Source organism: Melospiza melodia, chromosome 8 (assembly GCF_035770615.1).
Source record: "Melospiza melodia melodia isolate bMelMel2 chromosome 8, bMelMel2.pri, whole genome shotgun sequence".
Classification (NCBI taxonomy): Eukaryota; Metazoa; Chordata; class Aves; order Passeriformes; family Passerellidae; genus Melospiza; species Melospiza melodia.
This window is the reverse complement of record NC_086201.1, coordinates 37,085,098-37,098,956: the sequence shown is the minus strand read 5'-3', so window position 1 is coordinate 37,098,956 and position 13,859 is coordinate 37,085,098. Positions and strand designations below refer to the sequence as shown.

Genomic DNA, 13,859 nt, shown 5'->3' with positions numbered 1-13,859 from the left:
AGAGATGAGAATCTGACTCCATGTTCTCAGAGGGCTGAATTATGTTATGTTAATGTTATGTTATGTTAATATTATGTTATATTAATGTTATGTTAATGTTATGTTAGTGTTATGTTATATTAATGTTATGTTAATGTTATGTTAATGTTATGTTAATGTTATGTTAATATTATGTTTATATTATATTATATTATATTATATTATATTATATTATATTATATTATATTATATTATATTAAAATTATGCTATACTAAAACTATACTAAAGAAAGAGAAAGGATACATCAGAAGGTGTAACAAGAATGAAATAATAAAAACTCGCGACTGACTCAGAGAGTCTGACACAGCTGGCCATGATTGACCATTAAGTTAAAACAATTCACATGGAACCAATCAAACTTTCACCTGTTGGTAAACAATGTCTAAGCCACATTCCCAAGCAGCAAACATAGGAGCTGCAATTCAGACGATTATTGTTTTCATTTCTCTCTGAGGCTTCACAGCTTCCCAGGAGAAAATGCTGGGCAAAGAGGATTTTTCAGAAAATATCATGGTGACACAATCCCATAATAAACACCCGGCTGGGCAGCCAACAACCCTCTCCCTGTGCTAAAAGCCTTTAAGCACTGCCCGACACAGTCTCCCAGCAATGCAGAGAAAAAGGTGAAGTCACTAAGGATTGACATTTATACCGAGAGAGAAAAGAAAATGACTCATTCCCCACAGCCTGAGGGCAAATTCAGTGGCTTCTGCATCTCAGCCGGCTCTGTTGGTTAACTTGAAAAGAATCTCTTTAAATTCCCATTCCCTTTCTCAATGCAGTGTTTCTCCTCTGCTGATTGACTCATTTCCTGGAAATCTCTGAGCAAATGGAGCCTTCCTGGCGCTGCTGATTCAGGACTGTTGTGTGTTTTACCTGGAGGGGTTCTTCACCACCAGCCTTGGAAAAGGGGTAAAAATCCTGTGCCCCAACGTGTCTGGGAACTCCAGGGAGCAATAGGTGCTGTTTGTAACTCTCTCTTTGGGGTTCTGGGGTGTGTTTGGTCTTTCATTTGTTATCAAAGCTCTTTATTGAACTTCGAAGTTTGTTTATGAGAGTGGGATAGAGGTGGGGTGCTGTAGTTTTGTCCTGGATGCAAAAAACCCCACTTTTAGTTCAATGTAAGAAAAGGGTTGAGATGAGCTCATCCTTTAAAGATGACTGGAACCTCTGCAGCCATGGAATACCTGCCTCATTTTTCCACCAAAGCCAGGTCTGCAGGGGGTGCAGCAGTGTTGAAAAATTAAGTTTATTATACAGTAAGGTCTCAGTTGCATCTGGATTTGGTGGCAGATTCCCATTTTGTGGGAGAAAAGACCGGCTTGGATTTTCCTCAACCGTGCAGAGGAGATGAACAGTCTGGAAAACCACAACTTTTTGTGTTAGGAATGGACTCGTGGGAGGAGTAATTCTGTGTGAGAGTGGGATTCTGGAGGTAAAGAGAGGCAGAACTGGGAGCTGGGCTGGCACCATTTCCACGTGCTGTCCTATTGATAACAGAATGCAGAATTCTGTGGCAGGGTTCCTTGCAGAAAGCAGGCATTCCCCCTCTCAAAGCTCACAGCCAAAGAGCAGCTGGTTTCTGCTGCAGGGGATGACACAGGATGTTTGGATTTGGGATGCAGATGATCCCGGGTGCTGCAGGATTCCATTTCAAGCTGTCACAGCAGCCACGTGGGGATGAAATATCTCCAGTTTGGAGATGCCTCCTCCCAGCTGGAGTGAAGCAGCCTGGATTCCTCCAAGGCTGTGATGGTTTGTGCGCTGCTTCCTTGTGGAATTTAATTTTTCTTTTATAATTTTTTTTTTTTTGTTCAGGTTGGGATTAAATCTGTGAGATGGTATTTTTTTTATTTGCATTTAGATGTTTATTAGTTTTTATTTATATTATAGTTTTACAAACTGTTTTACAGTACTTTGATAAGTTAAAAATGGAGTTGTGTCTTTTTCTTTGTAAGTTTTTTTTTAAGGATAAACGGTCTAATTTAGAAATGACACTTAAATTAGTTTTACTTTTAACTTAATGACCAACTACTTGTGTTCTGCAATGTCGACTTTTAATTTCATTACACAATACTACTCAAGCTTATGAAGAAGAAAGTGAAGAAGGACTAGTTGCTACCCTAAAACCTCTATCTTGTTTTATATATTACTATATTCTAAAACATTAAACTCTAAGTTTTCTACTATGTGATATTACACACTTCTATTCAAACTCCAGACCCATAATTTTAGTCCTAATATTCAATTTTGGAAGCCTTCTCCATGCTCAGGTCAAATGCAGTGTTCTCTTGGGGGTCAGTACATATCAGCACAGAAAGTCTAAAATTCTCAGTAACCACGGTTCCAACACTTCCTTTGCACAGGGAATAATGGAAAAATACATATTTTGGAGGGAAAATGTTCTCTGCAACCATGGAGGAGCCCCTCTGCCAGGAGTTCTTGTGCTGCTGAATGAGAGCTGAGGAGTTTTGGGTGAGGTGTGTGCCTCACCCAAGCCATAGGCTGTGCCCACCCACCCTCCCCTTACAGTGTACCATGGTTTAGGTTTAGGATTTGGTTTGGATTTTAGGAAAAATTCCTTCATGGAAAGAAGCTGTTCAGAGCAATGGTGGAGTCCCCGTCACTGGAGGGATTTAAGCCATGTAGTTGTGGCACTTGGGGATGTGGGTTAGTGGTGGGCTTGGCAGTGCTGGACTGGATGACCTTGGGGGCTTTTCCACCCCAAATGATGCCGTGATTGATCCCTCACCCTCCTCTGAGCTGCAGATTGGAGAACTGCAGCCAAGTGTGTGCTTTTGGTGCAGTGCTAATGGGAATTAAGAGCACTGAGAACCTCTTTATATGGAAAAAACTCAATTTCATAGCCTGCCAGCAGAAAATCCAAACCTCCAACCTGTTCTTCCCTTCCTGCTTCTCCCTCTCCCTGCAGAGGTGAAGCCACTCCACTGTAAATCTATTCAAATATTCATGCAGGAGGCTGAAGCCCTGCACTAAAAAGCGTGGCCCAGAGAGAGGGAGAGGTCATTTGTCTGCAGAGAGTTCAATCAATGCCCTGCTGAATCACTCTCCAATTTGGATCCCTGCTGGGGAGAGGGAGCCCCGTGCAGTGTTGGGATCTCTCCATGCTGGAGCAGGCAGTGCCCATCTGCTGCTAGCCAGCTCTTCTGGGGACACCACGCTGGGAGAGAGGCCAGGAGAGCCCCAGGCCTGTGGTGTGACCCTCAGCTGGGTGAAAGCCCCGTTCCTCTGGGAAAGGCAGCCTTTCCAAGCCTTCCTGAGAGGTTCATGCAGCCCCTCCAGGATCACAGAGCGGGTCCTTCGCTCCACCATGGGGCTGCTTTGTCCCTCTCTGCCCCGTGGGTGCTTGTCTTGGTTTGGAAAGACAGGAGTCTGCTAAGGAAGGCAGGAGTCTCCCCCGAAATGGAGAATGTAAACCCTCTCCATCCCTCCCAATTGCTATAAATTTTAAATTAAGGGGCTCTCAGGCAAAAATATGGGAGCAGAAAATAACAGTTCTTTAATAGGGAAGAAAAAGAAATAAAAGGATAAAATAAACAATGCAGTACACCAGAACAACAGTGACAGAGTCAGAACCCAGCCTGACATCCTGTGGGTCAGGCTGTTGGTGGCAGTCCCATTGGAAATGTGGCTGCAGCCCTCCTGCAGTGTCAGGGGTGGTTCTGTTGGAGCAGGGGGATCTGTAGAGAAGGATGTATTGTTCCTCTGAAGATCCAGTGGAAGGAGAGGCAGCTGCTGTTCCTCTGGGGAATCCCGTGGAGAAAGCCGTGCTGGTGTCTCAAACACCTCTGGATAATATCTGGGTAGCAATGCTTGGCTCCTCCCTCTGGGCTCACATCTCCCAATGGGATGTTCTAGTTCTTATCAGCCATGCAGTGACATTCAATAGTCTGTTATCAGCAAGGTCCCCTCCTGAGGGAGGTGTGAATGTGGTCACTCAAAGAGAGAGATAAAGCAAACTGCTCTCATGACAAAAGTAATCTGCCATACAGATGGGAATGGAAAACATCTTGCATTGCAACCTTCAACAGTGCTGCTGCAGCATCCTCAGTCCTGGGCAAGCCCAGGCCACTCCATTTCCTTATCTCCACGCTTCCAGATCCTCCCCACAGTGAGGGGAGGGACTTTTTAGGAGTTTTTTAGCCCCCTAGGTATTTTCTAGGCCGTTATCTCATTTAACCATGACTTGGCTGAGCAGGGCTTGCTGAGCCCCACCAATCCCTCCATATAAACAAGACCTGTACTGTTAATTGTTTATCAGTTTGCTTGAAGTTTCAGCTTTTCTGGGAAGGGCCTGCCATGAGTTCAATGGAATCCGGGTGCAGGTCCTGTGGGGAGGAAAGGATTCCTTCCCTGCTCCTGCCTCTTGCCTTGCTCTGTTCCACCTCCAGGCCCAGCCATCAGTGTGTTTTGAGGAGCAGAAGGGATGCTCAGGACTGGATCAGAAGGAAAGGACACGCTGCCTCACACAGCCAGGGCTCCCCTGGCCAAGGTTGGTGTTTGGAAGTCTTGGAAGCACAATTTGGGGCTGCTTTCCTGCACCTAGCACAGGCTCCCCAGGGAATGGTCACACTCCCAAGGCTGCAAGACTCAGGGAGCGTTAGGGCTACGTGTCAGAGATGGGATTGTTGGGGTGGACTCCATCCTTGTTGGTCCTTCCCAGGAAGGATTGCTGAGGTTGGCCTGGTGTAACTTAGGCCTTGAGCTCAGCTAAACTGGGCTGGTGGCACTGAAGGATATGAGAATCCCTAATTTTCCCTCTCCTTTCAAGGAAAGCAGCCTAATTAAGCTTCCTAACATCTAATTAGTTTTCACAGATTGCTCACAAATAATTATCAGTGGTGCAGAGGACTGTGTAAGTCATTCCATGCTCCAAAGTTTGTGGAAAGGAGTAGGAACCTCTCTGCTGCCTTCAGCAGGACCTTCCTAAGCCATGGCACCCTCACTGTTGACTCTGAGGCTTTGTCCCCCTCACTTTACAAAACTAGGATGGATATCACCCCAAAAAAGCTTTTTTTTTTTGGCTATTAATCTTTCCTAATAGGAGAAGGGCTTTGAAGCACCTTCTAAAACCTGGCCTTACATCCAGAGGCTGAGAGAGCAAAGCCAGGCCTGGAGCTCTGGGAACCTCCTCCCTGCCAGGGTGGGGAGACAGCAAAGATTGATCCAGAATCCCTTTAAACTGCTTCTAAAAATGTGCTGTGTGCATCATGGGCCAGGGTTGGGAGGTTTTGGAGCAGCTGAGGGAGCTGGGAAGGGGCTCAGTCTGGAGAAAAGGAGGCTCAGGTGGGACCTTGTGGCTCTGCAAAGCTCCTGACAGGAGGGAGGTGGTTGGGCTCTGTTCCCAGGAAACAGGGACAGGAGAAGAGGGAACGTCCTCAGGCTGGGCCAGGGCAGTCTCAGGGTGGGCAGCAGGAAGGATTTCCCCATGGAAAGGGTGCTCAGGCCTTGGAATGCACTGCCTAGGGTAGTGGAGTCCCCAACTCTGGAGGTGCTCAAGAGGCACTTGGATGTTGCCATGGGGATGTGATTTTGTGGTGGCCTTGGCACTGCTTGGGGAACAGTTGGACTTGATGATCTTGGAGGTCTTTTCCACGCTTAACAGTTCCATAATTCTTTACCGGTTTAAGAGAAAAACAGAACTTGTGTCACAATGTGTTCCTAAGCACAGGACAACTCTGGAGGTGCCTGGGCTCCCTCCTGCACCTGAGACCTCTCTGGGCTGTGCTGATTTAAACAGGGAGCTGCCTCTCCTGGCAAGTCAGTGTGGCATGAGCCAGCTGCCTGCTCCCCTGCCTGGGCACCAGCCCCTTCCCAGAGCTTGGAATGCTGAGCCACTGTGGAGACACTTCCCTGGCAGGCACAGCCCTGCTCCCAGGAGGATGCCTGGCAGTGTGAGTGTCTTTGCTGTCTCCTTGGATTAGGCATCGAGGACAGGAGCTGGATGCAGACACCCTGCTGGCAGAGAGGCAGACTGAGCTGGCTCTCCCTGCTTTTGGGGCTGCAGCCTCCCAGCATGGCCCTGAGCCCTGGAGATTTTATATCCCTGTCCTTTATGGGTCTTGCTAGCCTAGGGCCTGTGACAAACCCAGCCATGGGCACGGGCTGCTGGCAGCAGGGAAAATCCCCTCTGCCATAATCTCACACCTCCCTGGCTGCCCTAACAAAGCCCGTGCTCAGGGGAGCACAAACCCACCCTTTCCTGGGGCTGCTTGGGCTTGCTTTCCTCAATCCCTTCTTTGTTTTTCATTCCTGAGCCATAACACAGGCAAGAAAGGAGTAGGAACCAGGATCCCTGGAGGCAAGGAAGCTATTGTCCTAAAAACAAAGGAACTTTTCCTCACGTGCACCAGCAACAATAGGAAGTGCCCCAGAGCCTTTACTTCATCCTGGACTGGGCTTCCTGATGTTTTCCAGGATGATTGTCTGGTCTGGTGTGGGCAGAAATGGCAAACTACATATTCCCTATCACCAATCCTAAAAAAGTGCTCAGGAGCAGGAAAGCAGAGCTGGTGCAGCAGGTTTCTCCTCAACAGGTGACAAATCGTGCCACAGTCTCCTGGATTTTGGAGAAATCTTTGGGGGCTTCCCTCTGCCCTCACCAGCACCTGTGTTTCATTTTTTTGGGGGGGAGAGGAGGAGGAGGAAAGGAGTGCCTGAGGTCTGCAGACAGGTTAAAACCCCAGAGGAATGTTTTTCCATGCAGTGTCACCCACTCAGCTCCTCTCTCTGCAACTCAGGCTGGCCCAAGGGGTGCACAGAGATGCCCAAGGGGGCTGGAGACCACCTTCACTCGGCAGCAGACACAGGCTCAGAGCTGCTGGAAGCCTCCTGGGATGCTCCAGAGTCGGAATTGAAAATGGACAAGGACACTGCCACTGCCTGCTCACGTTTTCCCAGCAATCCCAAACTGAAGAGAAGTTTTTTTTTTTTTCCCTTTCCTAGGAGGTACTGGCATTCCTCCAAGCACGGAGGGACCAGATGGAGCAGTAACACAGCTAAAACTGGGCAGGGGGGAGGAGGGGAAGGGAGTATCTGTTAAGGAGTTGGCTTGAAAATAAGATCATGGAAACCAGCTGTTGCTTCAAAGAAAGGGTTTTGCTGCTGATTCTAGAAGAGGACAGGACAGGGGCTGATGGAAAAAGCCAGTCCTGAAGACCAGATGTGTTTGGGCTGCATTTTGGGAGGTTAGGAGGGGAAATGCAGAGATGCTGAGCAGTGCATGGGGGGGATCTCTGTTGCAAAGCACATCATCTCTCCTGCTTTCTCTTTTGGGCTGCTTTGGGGGGCTCAGAGAGGCAACAATTCCACCTCCACAACCTCCAGCAGTCAGGATCAGGAATTCCTCCCAACACATCTTCCTTGGTGTGTCACTGGAGCCTCCCTCCTGCGGATCAGCTCCCAGTGATGCAGATCTGGGAAGACACATCCTTAGGTAACCATTTATGTAAGGGGCTTTGTGGTGAGGTTCCACAGCTCTGAGAGCCCCCAGGCACCTCTGACCCGTGGCAAACACCTCATGGTTTATCCCCTGGCCCAGCATCCTGCCCTGCCCTCCTTGCAGCAGCTCTGCCTCTCGTTTTCCATCAGGTGCTGGATTTTCGGGATTGCCATGGAGATGGAGGCCAGTGTGACAGGCGTCAGGCAAACAACATGAGACAGTCTGTGTCCCGGGGGATAAACTTGGCACTCTGAAAGGCATCCCGGGCACAGAATTCCCATTAACACCATCATGTGTAGTGCTTTGAAAACTGATCTCACACTTAGGAGTGGGGTTGAGAGGGGGGGAGGGACAAAAACCAGGATTAGGGCACAGAGAGGGGCATTGCTGCTCCGTGGGGACAGGAAATGACCTGGCAGCAGAGGTGTTTTCTGAATTCCTGCCTCAGCTGCTGTTGCAGGAGCAGCCCAGGAATTCTTGTCCTTTCCCTGATGCCCTGCTGTGTTTTATGTTTTATTCAGGATTTTCTTACATGGGATACGAGGCGAGTGATTCCAGGCAATTCTGGGCCACAGTGCCAGGAGGGATTTGGGCTTGGAGCAGACCTGGAGGATGTTGTGCTCCCCTTTGGATGGCCACAAAACCCCGGCAGATCACAGGTACGGGGAGCAAAGCCCCGGCTCAGCACACCACACGTTCCTTATGTAATTGTGCTGAGATGGCCATTGGCACAGGAGCCGGGATTCATGTCTGAAACAGCGAGTGTAGGAATTCCGTCTCCTTGGTGATGGAACCAACCAATGGAAAACACACACACACACACAGAAAGGACTCTAAACCCATCCTTGGACGTTGCTTTTATTTTCAGAGTGGGGGACAGTGAATCAGGCTGGCCTGTGGCTATGAGCAGGGTGTAAATGTGCCTGGCGTGGCTCTGGCCTCCACCTGAGTGATCCCAAACCAGGCTCAGCTATCCCAGGAAAGGAGAATTAGGGTTAAAAAGTCATATGCCTGTAATGATAGCCCTTCCTGGCACCCTGTGCACTGTCCTTACCACACAGTCTCCCCCTCCGACCTCCGAAAAACAGTGCTGAGTTTGGGTATAAGTAATTCCTGCCTTCCCTGCCGAGCCCTGGACTAAACCCAGCATTAATAAAAATTAAACTGCCTGTGTTAACACACCAGGTGGGGAAAAACAGCCCATGTGATCCACAGCAAAGAGGGAGCTGCTCTCCTTTGAAGCCCTCTGAGGCTCTCAGGGAGGAGTCAGAGTTTAGGACAGCAGGGACATCATCTCCCCAGCAAGGTGCAGCCACCTAGGATCAGGCCACCCTGGCTGTGGGCAGTTGCAGGAGGGGGTGGATGGCAAGTCCATGCTTTTATGGAGTGGTGCTGGTGGTGTCTTCCCAGCACAGGGTTTGCCAAGTGGCAATGAACGGTTTTGGAGATTTCCATGGTGGTTGAGAGCATCTCAGGGTGAGGGTTTGGCTCGTGGTGCTGCTGGTTGGACATGGAGGGGTTGAGAGCAAGGGGCAGGGTTTGGAGCAAAGCACTTCAACTACGTTTCTGCCCTCCTGGATGCTGGTTACCCTTGGATCTGTTGGTTACCCTAGGATCTGGTGCTCTTAATTTGGAGCCAAGAAGGTTCAGTGTTTTCCAGAGCAGGCCACATCTTCCCACTTCTGCTGTTACCCGTGTGCCTGGGGAGCAGCACCGTGTCCCCAGCCACCTCTTCTGCCTTGACAACACCAAACCAAACATCATCTCCCTCATCTGAGCAGGCTGGAGAGGAAGATTAGGCTGCCCAGGTGGAAAGTTTCCCAGGGAAAATATCAGAGCCCTGTTTTCTTTCTGCTTAATGAACATTGTGACCCTCTCTCCCCAAGTTATTCCAGTAATGCCCCAGGATCCTAATTAAGGCTGAGCCCAGCGGCTATTGGCATTGTGTAAACACATGGGAAGACTCCAGCCCTTCTCTAGGAAGCTTCTCATCCAGTTTGGTTGAGGCAAATGCATCCATTGAAACTCTCCTCTCTCTTTTTTTTTCCCCCTTAACTTTTTCAGCAGCCCCACAATGGAGGCTTTCATCTCCACCTCTTGTGTGTATTCCAGTGTCGTGCCCTCTGCTTTCAAAGGCTTAGGTTTGCCTTTAATTGTGTCGAGAGCCTTTGTCTCTAAGCCTTTAATAATGGAATTTTTTTCCTCCTTTTTGTTTCTTTGCTGGCTTTTCTTCTAAAGCTGAAGTGACAGTTCCCTCTTCTCAGTGAGATTTACAAAGCTTATCTTTTAATTTTCAAGAGCCAAACAGCAGAATGGGGGGGGGGAGGAATGAAACGTCATCGTGGCTTTTAAACACTGTCGCTAGGAGAAGGCTTAATGATCTGGAAATAAATAAACTGCACACTCAGGGGCTGCTTCTCCATTTACTGACACCAAACTGCTGCTCCTGGTGGGCACAAGGATGGGGCCAAAGCTGGCACATCCTGATAGCTCCATCCCCTCTGGGCACAGGCAGGGTGGAATCCTGGCATGGTTTGGGTTGGAAGGGACCTTAAAGATCATCCAGTTCCACCCCCCCAGCCCAGGTTGGTCCAGGCCCCAATGTCCAGCCTGGCCTTGGACACTTCCAGGGATCCAGGGGCAGCCACAGCTGCTCTGGGCATTCCATCCCAGCCCCTCCCAGGGAACAATTCCTTCCCATAACTGTGGCAGGAAACTGAGGCACGAGGAAGGAAATTCCCCATGTCCAGCTGGAGGGATGATTTGAGCTCATCTCCAAGGGTTTGAAATGAGACAGCCAAGAGGAATATCGTGCTCCTTCTGCCCTGAACTCAGTGTCAAACCCTGCCAACCATGTTACACCTCATGGCAGGCAGGGTTTGCCTCAGCTCTGGCATGGGGACAGCCCTGGGGTTGCCATCAGGGCTCTGGGGGATGAGGTGGGACAGGAGCCTCTTCCAATCTTTCCTTTCCCATTCCCAGCCCATGGTGGTTGTGCAGGAAACACAGCTCTGGGGAGGGGTTCCCACTGAACAATGGATTAAATTGCTTCATGTTGTCTGAACACTGACTTATCCCAGCTGGGCTGCTGCTAGAGCACTGGCTCTGAAGTTGAGAGTAGGATTTGCTCCATGGAATTTTATTATTTTATTTTGAGTGTGACAACTCAGAGCCAGTTTGTGGTCACTGCAGTGGGGACAGCTAGGTGTCGCAGACATCTTTTATGAAAAATCATTTCCTTAGGATTTTTTCCACCTGAGAAGCTGCGAGGCCTCAGGAACAAAATTTAAACATTGATTATCTGCTGCTGTGAAATGCAACAGGTGCATCTGGGATTGGCCCATGTTGGTTGTTTGTAATTAATGGCCAATCACAGTCAGCTGGCTTGGACAGAGAGCCGAGCCACAAACCTTTATTATCATTCTTTCCTATTCTATTCTTAGCTAGCCTTCTGATGAAATCCTTTCTTCTATTATTTTAGTATAGTTCTAATGTAATATATATCATAAAATAATAAATCAAGCCTTCTGAAACATGGAGTCAGATCCTCGTCTCTTCCCTCAACCTGAGACCCCTGTGACCACTGTCATAGCTAGGCTTGAAATGAGTTCCATCAGAGAAAAATGGTGTTTTCCAGCTGATTCCAGGGATTGTGTGCTTCATCCCTTGGGATTGCCATCCTCAGCCTCAGTGATGAAGGATTGGTGGAACAGGGAACTCCAGCTCTCTCACAAGTATCCCAGGGATCCTGAAGGCATAAATCCTTGGGCAAACCACTGACTGTTGTGAGTATTGAGGAAAATGGGCTTCCCAGAAGATGCCTTTCACTTTAATTATGAAATAAATAAGGAAGCAGCCTTCTGTCTGGCTGAGCTGGCAGCTCAGGCACAGATCCAAGGGAAGCCAACCTAGCTGTCAGCTTTCCAGCCTGTTTGCCCCTCCTCTGGAGCAGCCTGGAACGTGTCTGGGAGCAGAGGGACAGGCACTGCTGAGTGCCCTGCTCGTCCTTGGATGGGCACAGCATGGCCCAGACCCCGTCAGGGTGTGCTCTGCCATCAGCAGCTGGGGCTTCCTGCTGCCCAGGAGATCTCTCCAGGCTCAGGTCGCTCCCACTTAGGCAGAATTCATGGGAAATGAGCTCTGGATCCTCTGGTGAGAGGTTCCTCATATCAGGAGCAAACAGGCAGAGGATGCCAGGGCTGGGAGGCGTCGCAGACATCTTTTCATGAATAATCCTTTCCTTAGGATTTTTCCTCCTGAGAAGCTGAGAAGCCTCAGGAACAAAATGTAAACATTGGTTATCTGCTGCTGTGGAATGCAACAGGTGCATCTGTGATTGGCCCATCTTGGATGTTTGTAATTAATGGCCAATCACAGCTCAGCTGGCTTGGACAGAGAGCCCGAGCCACAAACCTTTGGTATCATTCCTTCTTATTCTATTCTTAGCTAGTCTTCTGATGAAATCCTTTCTTCTAAGCTTTTAGTATAGTTTTAATGTAATATTATCATAAAATAATAAATCAGCCTTCTGAAACATGAAGTCAGATCCTCATCTCTTCCCTCACCCAAGAACCCCTGTGAACACCGTCACAGGGACGTGCAAGGCACAAAGTGTTGTTAGAGGACACAGTCTCCAGCTACATCAGGGAAGGGATGGGTTGGATATTAGAGAAAAAAATTTCACAGAAAGAATAATAAAGTACTGGAATGCCCTTCCCAGGGAGGCGGTGGAATCACCATCTCTGGATGTGTTTTAAAAAAGACTGGACATGGCACTTGGTGCTATAGTCTAGGTGAGGTGTGAGGGCACAGGTTGGACTCGATGATCTTGGAGGTCTCTTCCAACCTCATTATTCTGTGATTCTGTGATGCTGTGATTCTGTGGCTCTGTCCTGGCAGGAGCAGCGCGTCCCTGGGAGCTGGGGCTGTGCTGGAAGGGAACCAGCCATGGCACACCAGCTGGGGGTGCTAACAGGCCACAGGACACCCCACCCTCCTGCCAAACCATTCACCGCTTTATTCGGGCGCCTCCAGCTCTTTATTCCACATCCCTTTCCAAGGCTGGGCCTGTGCTGTCCCTCTGGCTCCTGCTGAGCTTGGGGTCTTCTCACTTGCTGGGGTACCAAACTGCTTCCATGCCTCTGGGAAGGGGGATGGATGAGAGCTGGGGTGGCTTCGATGAGAACCTCACCCTCCCAAACACTGCCTTATGCAGCACAATATCCCCTCTGTCCTGGAAAGACTGAAGGGTTTAATCCCAAAATAGACATTTCAACAGTTTTGGGGTTTTTTTTAATTTTATTTTTTTAAAGCTGCTGAAAGCTGAAAGCTGCTGCTGTAATTTCAGGCAAAGGGAACTAACTCATTCTGAAACCTCTGGAGCTGCTGTGTGAAATGGGATCATCTCCTGCAGCACCCACGTGCTCTCGGATTAAGGCCTTTGACCCAGAGATGAGGTAACTGAAAGGTGTTTTAAAAATTTTATTCCCTTTTTGGCCTCATGTGAAGGGTGAGGCAATACAGATGTTATAATTCACAGCATTACTGTTAGAATTTAACAATTTCCTAATTACAAAACAGGTGTTTCTTGGCCCATAAGCTTTGTTGTAAATTCCTCAAAGCCAATCATTTAAAATTACTCTTCATGGGCCCTACTACAATGCAACTTTCATAGTTCTATTTCTTTAAAATCTTATTTGCAAGGCCATCCTTTGAATCTTGTTTCTAGTTCACTTTCTCTCTCAACAATGTTTGTCTAATTCTATGGTATTTAAAAGTAATTTTTGAGTTATTTTTTAATATAAAGGTTTGCAAGCAGATGTATATTATGTGAGCCTTCTCACAGGTTTTGAGGATTTTCTACAAATCCATTTCTCACAGTGTGCCTTCCAGCACTCCTCATCCCAGATTCTCATTCTCATCCCAGTTTCTCATTCCCATCCCAGATTCTCATTCTCATCCCAGCTCCTGATCCCATCCTGGCCTGTGAGTGTTGCAGCCTCTCCTGAGCCCTGGGAATTTGGCTGAAATCCCTGTTTAGCAGCACAGGCAGCTCTCTGATGGCTCCGTGGTGGTTTTAGTGCTCAGATTTGTCACTCTAAACCTGGACAGCAACGCATGGCAAATAACTCACAAAGCCTGGTTTATTTAACTCATTTAACTAATTTTTAACGTTTTATTTATTTATTTTTAAATTTTAATTATATATTACCTTTTTAATTTTTTTTTTATTCCTTCTTCTTTACAACCTGCCTCACTTTGCATTTTAATTCCATTCCCCTGCCGACAAAACCCAAACCTCCAGGCTCTCCAGCAGCCATTCCAGATCCAAGCTTTGAAGGGGGAACGGTTTCCCAT

The 13,859-nt window shown here is 48.2% G+C and overlaps 1 long non-coding RNA gene across 1 annotated transcript; it reads left to right on the top strand.

Annotated features, from left to right (window-relative positions):
• The first annotated feature begins 6,892 nt into the window (after positions 1-6,892).
• LOC134421038 (uncharacterized) lies at positions 6,893-12,914 on the top strand. Its single transcript, XR_010028503.1, has 3 exons — positions 6,893-7,009; positions 8,024-8,161; positions 12,850-12,914. It is a non-coding gene; the product is annotated as an uncharacterized LOC134421038 (long non-coding RNA).
• Positions 12,915-13,859: the final 945 nt, after the last annotated feature.